The sequence below is a fragment of the Hyperoodon ampullatus genome (genome assembly GCF_949752795.1).
Source record: "Hyperoodon ampullatus genome assembly, chromosome: 18".
NCBI classification, from domain to species: Eukaryota; Metazoa; Chordata; class Mammalia; order Artiodactyla; family Ziphiidae; genus Hyperoodon; species Hyperoodon ampullatus.
Genome location: NC_136931.1, coordinates 57,171,854 through 57,185,841, shown reverse-complemented (window position 1 = coordinate 57,185,841; position 13,988 = coordinate 57,171,854).

Below are 13,988 nucleotides of genomic sequence, written 5' to 3'. Positions count from 1 at the left end.
TGCTTTGCCAGGCAAAGGGGGACACAGTGGGCTTGTGCCCTGAAAAACTGTGGGACCCAACCTGGGGGTATTTGGGGAGGAGTTTTATAGCCATGGTTCAAGGGCAGGGTTGCTGATAAGGATCAGGCCTGCACTCCTTTAATCTGGCCTCAGGAACACAGGGAAGGTCACAGAGGCTGGAATCTATTCCCTACAAACAAGAAACGGGGTACACAGAAAGGCTTCCATGTCCAGGAGCCCCACAGGGTCCTGCTTGGCTTCATTAGGACACCCAGCTGGTGTTGGAGAATTGCTTGCTTTGGGAAGAAATCCATATATTGGAATAAGGGTCAGAATCAGACCATCACACCTCCCAAAAGCCCCTTCCCACTTTCTTCCTCGTTGACCAAACTCTTTTTCATGGCAGCCATGCATCCCTCCCAGAGTCTAAATCTCCAGTGGAGGAACTAGATTATACATTTAATTTAATTTTAATCCATTTACATCTAATAGCTGCATGTAGCTAGTGGCCACGGGCTTGGCCAGTGTGACTGAGGGCTGCCCGCTCTCCTCTCCCATCACATCTGAGCTGATTAAGGCTGCTCTGGGTCCAGTTTGCCTGTGTGTTCTGGCCAGAGAGCTGGCTCACAGGCCCCAGGGAACATGAAGGGATAAGCATCCTCACACTCTCCTGTTTGTCTTCGTATTCCCAGTTTTCTCTCTGCTTTCAACAACTGTTTGTGATATAGCCATTAACATTTCCTGGTCACCTTTAAAACCTCCAAGAGGGACATCCCTGGTGGTCCAGTGGTTAGGACTCCTAGCTTCCACTGCAGGGGGTGCAGGTTTGATCCCTGGTCGGGGAAGTAAGGTCCCGCATTCTGTGTGGTGTGGCCAAAAAAAAAAAAAAAAAAAATCAGGGGTCAGCAATTAAAAAAAAAACCTCCAAGAGACCTGTATGTCCTCAGCCCAGATGTGCAGAGGGTCACAGGACATCAGGAGCATGGAGGTCAGTGAATTGGATATTTAGATTCCAAGGAGGTTCCAGCGCACCCCCAAAAGGCACTAACACAGGCATTGCGGCAGCATATCCTTGGCTGTTTGGAAACCAGGGGTGATCCCCCCCAGTTCCTGTTACTCAGGCAGCCCCAGATCTACCTCCCCTTCTGGTCCCACAGCTCTGATCCTTGGGAAGTCGCTAAAGCTTAGGAAACTTTGCCCAGGTCAGAAAATAATCCATGAGGGGTAAAGAACTGAGAACTTCAGCTCTCAGGTGACTAAGAGGGAGTCCGGGGGACCCAGACTCCCAGCACTGAGGGCTTCCTCTCTTTGAGCCTCTGTCTTCTCACTTGTAAGTTGGGTCTATTAACAGTACTTCCTGTGCAAGATTGTCCGCACAACGAAAAGAGACACTGTGTATTCGCACCACGAAATGCTCCTCTATGGGAATGAGAAGGAGCAAATCCTAACATGCACAGCTGTGGCTGAATCTCACAGACATAACATAGAGGGAAGGAAGCCGGGCACAAAAGACGATGCACTGTCCGATTCCATTTACGTGATGTAGAGTGAGGACGCTGTTTATCCCCGAGTGTGTGTGTAGGATGTCTGGAAGGGGGCAGTGGGGACATTCTGCTTCTTGATCTGGGTGCTTGTTATTCAGGTGTCTTAACATTGTGAATATTGATTGATGGGACATTTATGATATGTGCAATGGTTTGGGTGTATATTACATTCCGGTGAAAATTTTACTGAGAGAGAAAAAGGAGGGAGGGATAGAGAGAGGTGAGCGATGGAGAGACAAGAGAAGGAGGGAGGGAGAGGAGATGGAGGGAAGGAGAAATGAAGAGAGAGGAAAAAAGGGAGGGAGAGATCAGAGGGATGGAGAAACAAGGAAGGCAGGGAGGAGCACTTCCCTGGAACAGCGAAGGTAAAGAAAGGGCGAGTCTTAGAATCTTCTGCAGCTGAGTGGATGACGTGGGGTGAGTTGATACAGGGTTCAGTAGAGTCAGTGGAAATCATTTCTTATCCTTCTCCTCCACCCCCATCCACACATCTGGAGGCTGCGAGAAACACCAGCACCACAGACAGAAATAGCTGGGTTCCAAGCACAGTCGTCAGTGACCTGAAGCAGCTGGACAGTGCCTGAGCCAGAGAGGCCGCCATTGACAAGTGCCCTCTGTTGTCAATACTATTTCCATGGGCTGGAGCTGGCCTCGGTCTCCCAAGCCTCAGAGTAACCAGGGCCCATGATTCCTGGGACCCTGACATGATGGAGGCCCCACGTCTGTCCCACCCACCCCCAACCCGTATATCAGAGGGTGTTGAGACGGCTCGTGCTAGCTCACAGACACTTGTTAACATTTCAGGATTTTTTTGTTTATTGAAGGATAGTTGATTTACTATCCTTCAATAAAAAGTGTGTTAATATCTGCCATACAGCAAAGTGAGTCAGTTATACACATATATGCACAACTGTTTATTTTTTATTTTTTTTAGTTGCAGCTTGGGGGTTTCTTAGTTGCTGCATGCCTGTGGGATCTAGTTCCCTGACCAGAGATTGAACCCGGGCCCCCTGCATTGGGAGCACAGATTCTTACCCACTGGACCACCAGGGAAGTTCCTATACATACTTTTAAAAAATATTCTTTTCCACTATGGTTTATCACAGGATACTGCACATAGTTCTCTCTGCTACAGAGTAGGACCCTGTTGTTTATCCATCCTGTATATGAAAGCTTACACCTGCTCACCCCAACCTCCCACTGCATCCCTCCCCTAATCCCCTCCCCCTTGGCAACCACCAGTCTGTTCTCTATGTCTGTAGGTCTGTTTCTGTTTCATAGATAAGTTCATTCGTGTCATATTTCACATTCCACATATAAGTGATATCATATGGTATTTGCCTTTCTTTCTGACTTACTTCACTTAGTATGATAATCTCTAAGTTCATACATGTTGCTGCAAATGGCATTATTTCATTCTTTTTTATGGCTGAGTAATATTCCATTGTGTGTGTGTGTGTGTGTGTGTGTGTATACACACACACACACATACATAGCACATCTTCTTTATACATTCGTCTGTCGATAGACATTTAGGTTTTTTCCATGTATTGGCTATTGTGAATAGTGCTGCTATGAACATAGGGGTGCATATATCTTTTTGAATTATAGTTTTTTCTGGCTATATGCCTAGGAGTGGGATTGCTGGATCATATGGTAATTTTATTTTTAGTTTTCTGAGGAACCTCCATACTGTTCTCCACAGTGGGTGCATCAACTTACATTCCCACCAACAGTGTAGGAGGGTTCCCTTTTCTCCACACCCTCTCCAGCATTTGTTATTTGTAGACTTTTTAATGATGGCCATTCTGACCGGTGTGAGGTGATGCCTCATTATAGTTTTGATTTGCATTTCTCTAGTAATTAGTGATCTTGAGCATCTTTTCATGTGCCTATTGGCCATCTGTATTTCTTCTTTGGAGAAATGTCTATTTAGGTCTTATGCCCATTTTTCAGTTAGGTTATGTTTTTTTTGTTTGTTTGTTAACATTTCAGGAATTTTATGAGCCATTATTAGAAATCAGTCATATAAAATTACAATGAAATAAGTGATATTCAAAACAAAGGTAACAAATTCTCAAATTCAGCCCTTCCTAATTACTTTGGTGCATTTTGATGAACCAATGAAGTTCCAACATCCATCTTCCCTCTTTTATGTTTGTCTCTCATTAACATAAACAAAAATATCAGCTGACACTCATGTAGGAACCACGGTTGTTGCATCCATAACAGGAGCTACTTCTTTGCTGGACTGGAGAGTAATCAGACATTTATTGGTAGTCTGATTTTGTGACATTCCTGTTCGAGACAGAATGATGAAAACTGGTACTGGATTTTGTAAGAAATAGCAAGTCACCCTGAAACTATAGTGGTATGAAATTTACAACTAAGAGTATCGTGTATTATGATTTGTAAACTGCTACATATCATTTATAATCAGTAAAATTTATCATAAACATATGTATTTATATACAGATGTACTTTTTTTTCCCCTCTAGAGCTGGCAGTTAAATGTTTACCAGCATACCACAGTGCTGAAAATACCTGTGCTTGGGATTCTGTAAGAACCGTGTTCAAATCCCGGCTCTGTCACTACTTGTGTGATCTTAGAGACATCATTCCCCTTTTTTGAACTTCAGTTTTCTCTTCTTTAATACAGAAGCTATAATAACTGAGGGTGATCTTTTGGCTGGAGCTAATAAGTATGAAGTGGGTAGCTCAAGGCTTGGTATATACACAGCCACCATTAACATTATGGCTATTTCCACTTGCTGGAGACAAGCCTGCTCTCCCTCTGCTTTCTCTGTCCTCTGAGATCCAGACCACAGTAACGTGGCCCTTCCCTCTCATCCTCACAATCCTCCTTCCTCATGGGACCTCCCTTTCCCAATCAACACATTGGAAAATCCTTCAGCAGACTTTCCTGTGAATCCTTGGACCTGGGGAGAGATGGGAAGGGACACATTCTGGTCCCATGTACCTTAGAAGAAGAAGGTCCCTGTGAGCTTCTCCAGGGCAAAAACCAGTTCCTGGTTTATTGTATGCCAGGCACTGTGCTGATGCATTAATTTGTTAGGGCTGCTATAACTCATTACCACAAACTAGGTGACTTAAAACCACAGAAATGTATTCTCTCACAGTTCTGGAGCCTAGAAGTCTGAAATCAAGGTGTCAGGAGGGCTGGTTCCTTCTGAAGGTTCTTAGGGAGATCGGTTTTATGCTTCCTCCTGCTTTCTGGTGGTTGCCAGCAGTCCTTGGTGTGATGGATTAAATTGTAACCTCCCGCCTTTTCCCAAATTGAAGTCCTAACCCTCCAGTACCTCTGAATGTGACTTTATTTGGATACTAGGTTGTTGCATATGTCGTTACTTAAGTTAAGATGAGGTCATACTGAAGTAGGGTGGGCCCCAACCTAATAGGACTGGGTGTCCTTATGAAGAGGGGAAATTGGGACACAGACATGCATGCAGGGCGAACGTCATGTGAAGATGAGATGGGGGTGATGCTTCTACAAAAGAAGGGATGCTGAAGATTGCCAGCAAACCACTAGAAGCTAGAGAAGAAGGCTGAGACAGATTCAGAGCCTTCAGGTTCACAACCCTGTCAAAACCTTGACCTCAGGCTTCCAGCCTGAAGATCTGTGGGACAATACATTTCTGTTGTTTAAGCCACAAAGCTTGTGATACTCTGTACAGAAGTCCTATAAAACGAATACACTTGGCTTACAGAGGCAACCCTCCAATTTCTGCTTCTGTCTTCATATCACCTTGTCCTCTGTGACTGCTGTTGACTAATCTCCCTCTGCCTCACTCTTATAAGGGCTCTGTCATTGGGTTTAGGTAGGGGTGATCTCATCTCAAAATCCTTAACTTCATCACATCTGCAAAGACCCTCTTCCCAAACAAGGTCACATTCACAGGTACAAGGGGTCAGGACTTGGGCCTATCTTGGGGGCCACCAGTCAACCCACTATATCTGGGGATTCATATAATGTACATCCTCTCGTGAAATCTTCGCTCCAAAGAGAGTCAGAGGAGGGAAACCGAGGCTATGAGGGAACAAGTCACTTTCCCAAAGTCACACTGTTAGGTCAGAGGTGGGATTATAATGCAGGGCCCTCCAACCTGCTGCTATTTCAAGCTCTGTCCCAGAGGAGGCCTCAGTAACAGTGTTTGATGAATGAATGCATGAATGAGTGAATGAGTGAATGAATGAAGCAACTCAGAAACGGGCATGGAAAGCAATCTTGTGCAAATATTTCCTAGAAATAGCAAATTATCAGCAAGTTTGGGAGTTCACTTATTTTACTTTCTTTCTTTCTTCCTTGGCCGCACCGCGTGGCTTGTGGGATCTTAATTCCCCGACCAGGGATCGAACCCAGGCCCTTCACAGTGAGAGTGTGGAGTCCTAACCACTGGACAGCCAGGGAATTCCCTGGGAGTTCATTTAAACCACGTTCCATGCCTGGTATTTCCAGCTCTCTGCATGACATTGAATATATCAAGACCTTAGTTTCTTTATCTGTAAAATGGGGATTATAATACTTGCCTCAAATGATTTTCAAGGGAGTTAAATAAGAGCAGGCATGAAATAGGAGCCTGGGAAGGAAAATGTCACTTCAGAACCATTGGGGGCTTTTTTTTTTTTTTTTTTTGGCCATGCCATATGGGGCTTGTGGGATCTCAGTTCCCTGACCAGGGATTGAACCCAAGCCAAGGCAGTGAAAGCTGGAATCCTAACCATTAGGTCGCCAGGGAACTCCGTGTGGCATATGTTTATGTCATTTGTGGGGTCCTGAGCTCACTGAGTCAGAATATATGGGAGTGGGACCCAGAAATCTCTATTTTTAGCAAATGCACAAGCTGATTCAGATGCTCTGGTGCCCTCAGACCCTTTTGCAGGAGGCTTGGATAGGTGATAAGAGCAGATGGTGGAGGAGGTTTCTGGCTGTGTGCCCTTGGGCACCTTCCCTCAACTGGTCTGGTCCCCAGGTCAGAGCTGAGGTCGCCGGGGAAGGTCAAGGATGCCCCTGTTGCCATCTGAGTCAGTCATGCAGACCCTCAGCTGCTGCTGGTTCAGGAACAGCTAAAACTCACCTCAAATTCCAGTGTGCTGGGCAGACCCTCTCACTTAACCTGAAGGGCTACCCTGTGAGGGACAACTTGAGATGTTCCCATTTTACAGATGAGGAAACAGAGGCTCAGGGGAATCAATAACATGCAAGTAACTGGCTCCTACCTGGGGGCCCCAGCCCATCCCTCCGGCCCCCCATCATCCTCTCCTCCATCTTCTGACTCAGACTGTAGCATTTCTCCCACGAGAGGCTATTCAGGCCCTGGTCTGTGGTGGAGGCGGACCCAGGACTCAACGTGGACAATGGGAACTTTGGGAAGGGAGCCGGGGTGGGTACGGAGCCAAAGCCATATACGCAAGAGTAACATGGGCCTCGAAAATTTTTCTGTCAGAGCTCTGAAGGTGATGGACCCAAGGGGTCCAGGGCCCAGGCATCTTCTACAACACACAGGGGTACAGGTGCCCAGCCCCTCCCCCCTCAGACCCAGGGGTCCAGCCCCCAGCCCCTCCCCCTTCAGACCCAGGGGTCCAGCCTCCAGCCTCCTCTTCCCCCAGTGACCTACTTACCTGGCTCTGCTGACTCCATGCTGTATCACTCTGGCCAGGAAACAGCTCTTCTCAGGCCTCAGTTTCCCTCTTTGGAAAATGAGACTCCTCTCTTGCTTCCCTGGGAGAGGATAGAGCTGCTGAAAAGGAAGTCCTTCTCTGGCTCTTTCTGTCTCTGTTCCCCTCTGGGGAGAAGGGTAGGAGCAGAGAGGAAGCGGGGGGGTGGTATCTTCAGCTGAAGGGATGGGGTCACAGCCAGACAGGGCTGTCCTTCTCCTCCTGGCCTCGAAGGTCCCCCAGCTTCTTCCCAGAGGCAGGTGGATGTACAGTCATCACCTCCCTCCCTCCCACCCAGGATTTCCACAGAATTTGGAGACCTAGGTGTTTCCCAGAACATGGGTGTTTGGGAGGAATGGCCCTGTGTAACCAGCTGCAGCCTGCCCAGGGCTCTGCCAAGAGTGCTGGCACACAAGCCCTGGAATTCCTGGAAGTCCAGAGGCAAACTGCTTCCAGATTTGGGAGCTTTGCTGTTCCTGGGAAGCCTTACCTAGGGTCCCACGTCCCTGGGAACTCCTCATCCTATCCCTCTCAGCTGCTGGGTAGTCGGTGGGGTAGGGGGTGGAACCCCAGCTCTGGTCTCTCTCCCTCCCCTCTCTTCCCCATCTTCCCCTCTCTCCCTCCCCCTTCCTCCTCGCCTCCCATCCCCCCTTTTTCCTCCTCTCCTTCCGCTTTCCTGTCTCCATCGACCATTCTGACTCTCCATCCCAATCTCACTCATTCACTCACCACGTATTTATCTACTGAGCACCTACTGTGTACCAGGCACGGGTCCAGACCCCAAGGAAACAGAGTCACCAGCAGCACAGGCAAAGGCTGCTGCCTGTGTGGAGCTTGCATTCTAACAAGGGAGACACATATTATACAAAGAGAATCAACGGGCAAGTTATACTTTATGTAGGAAGGTGACAAATGCTGTGGGGAAAAAAAAATTAGAGGGTAGAGAGGGTCAGGAGTCCCAGGGTGGGGCAGGTTTCCATGTTAAGCAGGGTGGTCAGGTGAGCCAGCCTCCCCCTTCCCTCTCACCCTCCCTCCCATCTTCCCTCCTCCCTCCTCCCCCCTCCCTCCTCCCCTTTCCCCCCTCCCTCCTCCCCCCTCCCTCCTCCCTCCTCCCCCTCCCCCCTCCCTCCTCCCCCCTCCCTCCTCCCCCTTCCCTCTCGCCCTCCCTCCTCCCCCTTCCCCCCTCCCCCCTCCCCCCTCCCTCCTCCCTCCTCCCCCCTCCCTCCTCCCCCTCCCTCCTCCCTCCTCCCCCTCCCTCCTCCCCCCTCCCTCCTCCCCCTTCCCTCTCGCCCTCCCTCCTCCCCCTTCCCCCCTCCCTCCCCCTTCCCCCCTCCTCCTCCCCCCTCCCTCCTCCCCCTCCCTCCTCCCTCCTCCCCTCCCTCCTCCCTCCTCCCCCTCCCTCCTCCCCCCTCCCTCCTCCCCCTCCCTCCTCTCCTCCTCTCCCTCCTCCCTCCCCCCTCCCCTTCCCCCTCCCCCTCCCTCCTTCTCCAACCCCCTCCCCTCTTCCTTTCTCCTCTGACTCTCAGTGTCTAGATTCTCCCAAAGCACTTCCCTCCCCCTCAGGACACCTTGCAGAGAAATCATACCCCTGCACTCAAGCATTTAACAGAACACAGACTTCTTCAAGTTGCTTCCCTAGGATCCTCACCCTCCCTAGCTCCAAAAGGAGGCAAAGGTAGTCAGAAGTAGCTCAGACGAAAGGCTCAGTGGATCTGCCCCCCACATCCGCTGCCCACCTCCCTGTCTCCTCCATCCTCAGGGTTTCCTCTCCGGCCTTTGTTCTCCCTCACTCTGCGGGTCCCACCGCTGCTGCCTGCATCCAAGCTCACACTCTGCTCTCTTTCTCCCAGAGAAGACCCTGGTATGAACCCGACACCCACACACCCGGGCCAAAAGCTCCTAGTCTCTCCACTCTGTGTGTCCCTCACAGGCACCCAGAGCTGACCCTGTCTCTCCCCTGCTCCCAGCCCTCCCATGGCTCTCCAGCACCCAGGACAAAGTCCCAGCCTCTGAATCTGGCATTCAAAACCCTCCCTGGGGTGGACCCTGCTATGCACCCACCCCTGTGCGTCACCCTTTCAGCCTCTACAACATCAACTCCCAGGTACTTTCCGGACTGTCTAGGACTTTCCTTGTCTTGGATGCCATTCATGTTCCACCTTTCAACCCCCAGCCCCACCCCTGCCGTCCTTACCCTGACTAACTTCTCAACATTCAGGGCTCACCTCCTCCAGGATATCACCTTCTCCAGGAAGCCCTCCCTGACTCTCCTGCTGGGTTCATGCGTCCTTGTCCTCGCACTGGTCTGTGATCCTCTGTTTACACAGCTGTCTCCTCCACCAGACTGGCATCTCCTCAAGGGCAGGGTCCGGGTCTGAGTCATTTCTGTGTGCCCAGCATCGCCCAGCTGAGAGCTTGGCCCACGAGGGGCACAGGAGATGTCCCTACAGGGAACAAATGTTCCTTCCCTTGCCTTTTCTCCATTTCGGCCTTATTATCTCCCCACTTTTGCTCTTTGGTCCTGTGTTCTGTAAACCACAGCCTGAGGTTTTGCGATGTTGATGGAAGTCTTGGGACGGCCACTGTGGACCCAGGGTAGGGACCTGAGATCAGCCACCATTGGAGTGGAGGATTCTGGGAGAGATGGCTGTTAGTGAGGGGAGCAGGAGGTGGTCCCGCTGCTCTCAGACCCTGCCTCCTGCGGGAGTGCCCGCTTGGTCTGTCCTTGTCTTTCAGCTCTTGTCCTGGCTGCTCCCAGCCTTGGTCATCTCTCCCTGCAAAGAATTCTGGGAGACTGGACTTCTGGGTCTGAGGGAGGAGAGGTTAGGGTTTTGAACTCCTGGTCTGAGGGGGCAGGGGTTGGGGGCCTGGACCCCTGGGGCTGAGGGGGGAGGGGCTGGGGGCTTGGACTCCTGGATCCTGGTGGAAGAAACCATTGGGGTTTAAAGTCCTGGTTCCTCCTCCCTCATCCACACTCCGGTTTTGGAAACATTTGGTTTTATACAGCTGCTCCACCCGGGCAGGGCGGGGTGGGGGGCTGGGCAGCCAACTGCCCGGCTTCTGAGTGGAGCTCGGGCTGCCCCCACCCCCATCCTGGGGTAGAGGAATCACCCTCCCCTCCTACTCTGGGCTGGGCTCCCACTGGGGGACCCATCATCCTGACATAGCCAGACACCAGGCGGTGGCCTAGGCTCCCGGCAACGGCGTCAGAGACTCAGAAACGGCTGGCCCTGCCCTGGTGAGGTGGGCGGGGTGCCCCTGACTGGGGCCCTGAACTAGCCTTCTTCTCCCTGACAGCCAGGTTCAGGCAGAGACCCAACCTGTTGTGGGTGCAGCACACCCTGCCTGTCCGGGGAAACCCAGGGAGTGAGGACTTGACATCTTGCAGGGGAAAGCTCCAGAACAGGCTGGAAGAGATGGAGCAGCAGGGAGACATGAGGACTTAGAGACAGAAAAACAGAGAGAAACAGCATGAGAGGGAGACAGAGAGAGTCAGAGAGAGAGAAACACACACAGAGATAGAGCATCAGAGATACACCGAGATGCAGAGAGACCGAGGGAGGAGAGAGGTTGAGAGAGACAGACAGACAGACAGATGCAGAGAAAGGAGAATCAGGCAGCCACTGAGAGATCAGGGAGAAACAGAGAAACAGAAACTGGGAGACAGGGAAAAGTAAAAAGCTAAGGATACAGATAGAAACAGAAAGAAGGAGATAGAAGTATACAAAGAGAGACACAGGCAGAGAAACACAGAGGAAGGAAGAGAGAAAAGAGAGAAAAAGGATGAAAAAGTCGGGGAGAGAAAGAAAGAGAGACACAGAACAAGAAAGTCAGGAGATGGAGAGTCAGAAATTTAAGAGACAGACACAAACCCAGAAGGAAGCAGGTAGACATGGAAGCCAAGGAGAGAGCCTGGAACACAGAGAGAAAGAACCAGACAGGGAGATGGACAGAAACGAAGCCAGGGAGACAGAGACAAAATTATAGACTCAGAGAAAGACAGAGACAAAGAGAGAGGAGATGGTCAGGTACAGAAATACATAATCAGAGTCACAGACACAGGGAGAGAGACAGACATTTATCAGTTCATACTAAGAGGAGCAGAGAGAAAGAACTAGATACAGAGATTTCTTTTTCTTTAAATCATGAAAAGAAGGGCATGGAAACAATGACACTTATCACTGAGTCTTCTAGTCCTGAGGAGCTGGGGACTCAGACACCCCAGCACCCCTGTCTCTTTGGTCTCTGAGCGAGGCCACTTCCACTTTTGCTCTGACTCAGTTTCCCAGGCTCCCTGGGGGCAGCTGACCAACAACTCTGAGTTTACCCTGGAGGCTCTGAGGAGACAAATCCCAATGTCCCAGCCCCCTCCCCAGACCCTGGCACCTATGCACGCGCTCGTGCCACGCGCGCGCGCACACACACACACACACACGAGCACACGCACGTGGACCCGAATCAATTAGGCACTGAACGTTCAGACGTTCACTCACAGCTCCAGTTCCAGACAGAAGGCCTCCCAGGCCAGCGCACACACAGTCACACCCACACGCACTCACGTGTGTGCATTTGATTGCATCTGCCAGTGGCCGCGACCAGTCCCCGGGGAACCCAATTCCAGACGGATTCTGAGGATCCGAGGGGAGGGGCAGTGTGTGGGGAGACTGAGGTGGAGGAGAACGGGGGAGGCGAGGAGGTCTGGGAGAGGGGGCAAGAGAGAGCCACGCGGGAGAGAGAAGGAAAGGGAGGTCGTGAGAGAAAGAGGGAGGTGGGGAGAAAGAAAGTGATGGAGAGAAATCCAGAAGTGGAGGGAGAGACGGGAGCAGAGAGAGGGGAGAAGAAATCGAGGGGAGAGACGGGGAAAGGAGGGGGTGCGATGGGGGCGCTCAGCGGGAGAGAGAAGGGCGGCGAGGATGGGGGCGCTGGGAAGGGAGGCCTGGCGCGGCGCGGGTGGTAGCGGGAAGCGGGTGGAGCTGCCTGACTCTCCGCCGTGACCTCAGGGCCCCTGGCCCAGCTCAGCCCCTGACGTCAGCCCCTCCTCCCGCCCCCGCCCGCGCTTCTCTTCAAATCACCCCCAAGCTCTCGGGCAGCAGAGAGACTCAGGGAGCAGCCAGCAGGAGAGGAGAGAGGCCCGCCGGACCCACAGCGATGAGACAGGTGTGTGTGTGAGTGCGTGTGTGTGTGTGTGTGTGACCACGTGTGTGCGGGGAACCGCCAGCGCTGGGGAGCTGGCGTGTGCTCCTGTGCCGGACAGCGACCCTGTGAGTGTGTGCCATCCCGCCTGTACGCATGTCAGATGTGGCCTGACCGTGTTGACCTGGCTCTAAATCCGTGTACGTCTGTGTGCCCAGGAAGGGGAGAGGAGAGCTGTCTTTGCTCGACACGGGGCTCTGGATTTTACTTTCAGGTGTTCAGTAAATACTGAGTTGAGCCAAATGAAATAGCCAATCTCCGGTCTCTTTTGACTGGTGAAAATGGCCATTTCATATGGTTCAGTCTCAGCTGTTACTATTTTTTTCTGAAACTTGCATCTGCCCCATTGCTCCAGACCCACGGGTGGGTGTCTGTGTGTTGGTGGCCTCCTGGGCATCACTTCCTGGTGTTTTTCCTTCCTGCTGAAGGGCATGTGTCCTGGAGTTCACCTGTGTGGCTGTCAGTGGCGGTGGAGGGGGGCTGATGTCAGTTTCAGGATCACTAAATTCTAAGGGCAGGTGTCTGGAGTCATCTTTCAGAACATGAGTGTTTTCCTATGGGGGCACGCTCCGTGTGTCTCTCATCATGTGTGAGGATACGTGTGGAGCTGTGCGTCCATAGCCAGCACGTGTTATCATGACTGTTGCTGGGTTTAGAACCCTCCAGGTACCCAGCCATCTCGCTGACCCCCAGCGTGAGTTGGGCCACCCCCAGAAACTCAGGCAGAGACAGAGAAGGAGGATTCCAGAAGAAATAATACTTGCTAATACTGACTGATTACTAGAACCAGGCTAAAAGCTCTACCTTAGCTCTGCCCTAGAGAAACATAAGCCATATACATAATTTAAAATTTTCTAGTAACCACACTAAAAAGAGAAAAAGAAACAGGTGTAATTAATTTTAATAATAACATTTTCTTTAACCCAAGGTATCAGGAGTCGGCAAACTTTTTCAGTACCAGGCCAGACAGTCAATATTTGGGGTTTTGAGGGCCATACAGTTGAGTATTGTAACTACCCAAATTTGGCATAGTGAGAAATCAAGCTGTGTACAATATGTAATCAGATGAGCATGATGTGCCAATAATACAATGTAAGGACGCTGACATTTGAATTTCATATAATTCTCTTTATTTCTTTATTTTTATTGAAGTATAGTTGATTGACAATGTCCTCTTAGTTTCAGGTGTACAGCAATGTAATTCAGTTATATATATGTATATTTTTTTACAGATTCTTTTCCCATATAGGTTATTACAAAATATTGAGTATACTTCTCTGTGCTATACAGTAGGCCCTTGTTGTTTATTTTACACATAATAGTGTGTATATTCATAAAATCTTCATGTACCACAAAGTATTTTTCTTCTTTTCACTTTTTTCAACCTTCTAAAAACATAAAAACTAATCTTAGCTTGCGGGGCCATAGTGAAAAATGAGGCCATGGTATGACGACCCCCGCTATATATCAAAAATATGATCATTTCAGTATGTAATCAATGCAAAAGTATGAATGAGATATTTTACTTTCTTTTTTTTTCCACATTCAGGCTTCACAATCCAGATGTGTGGCACA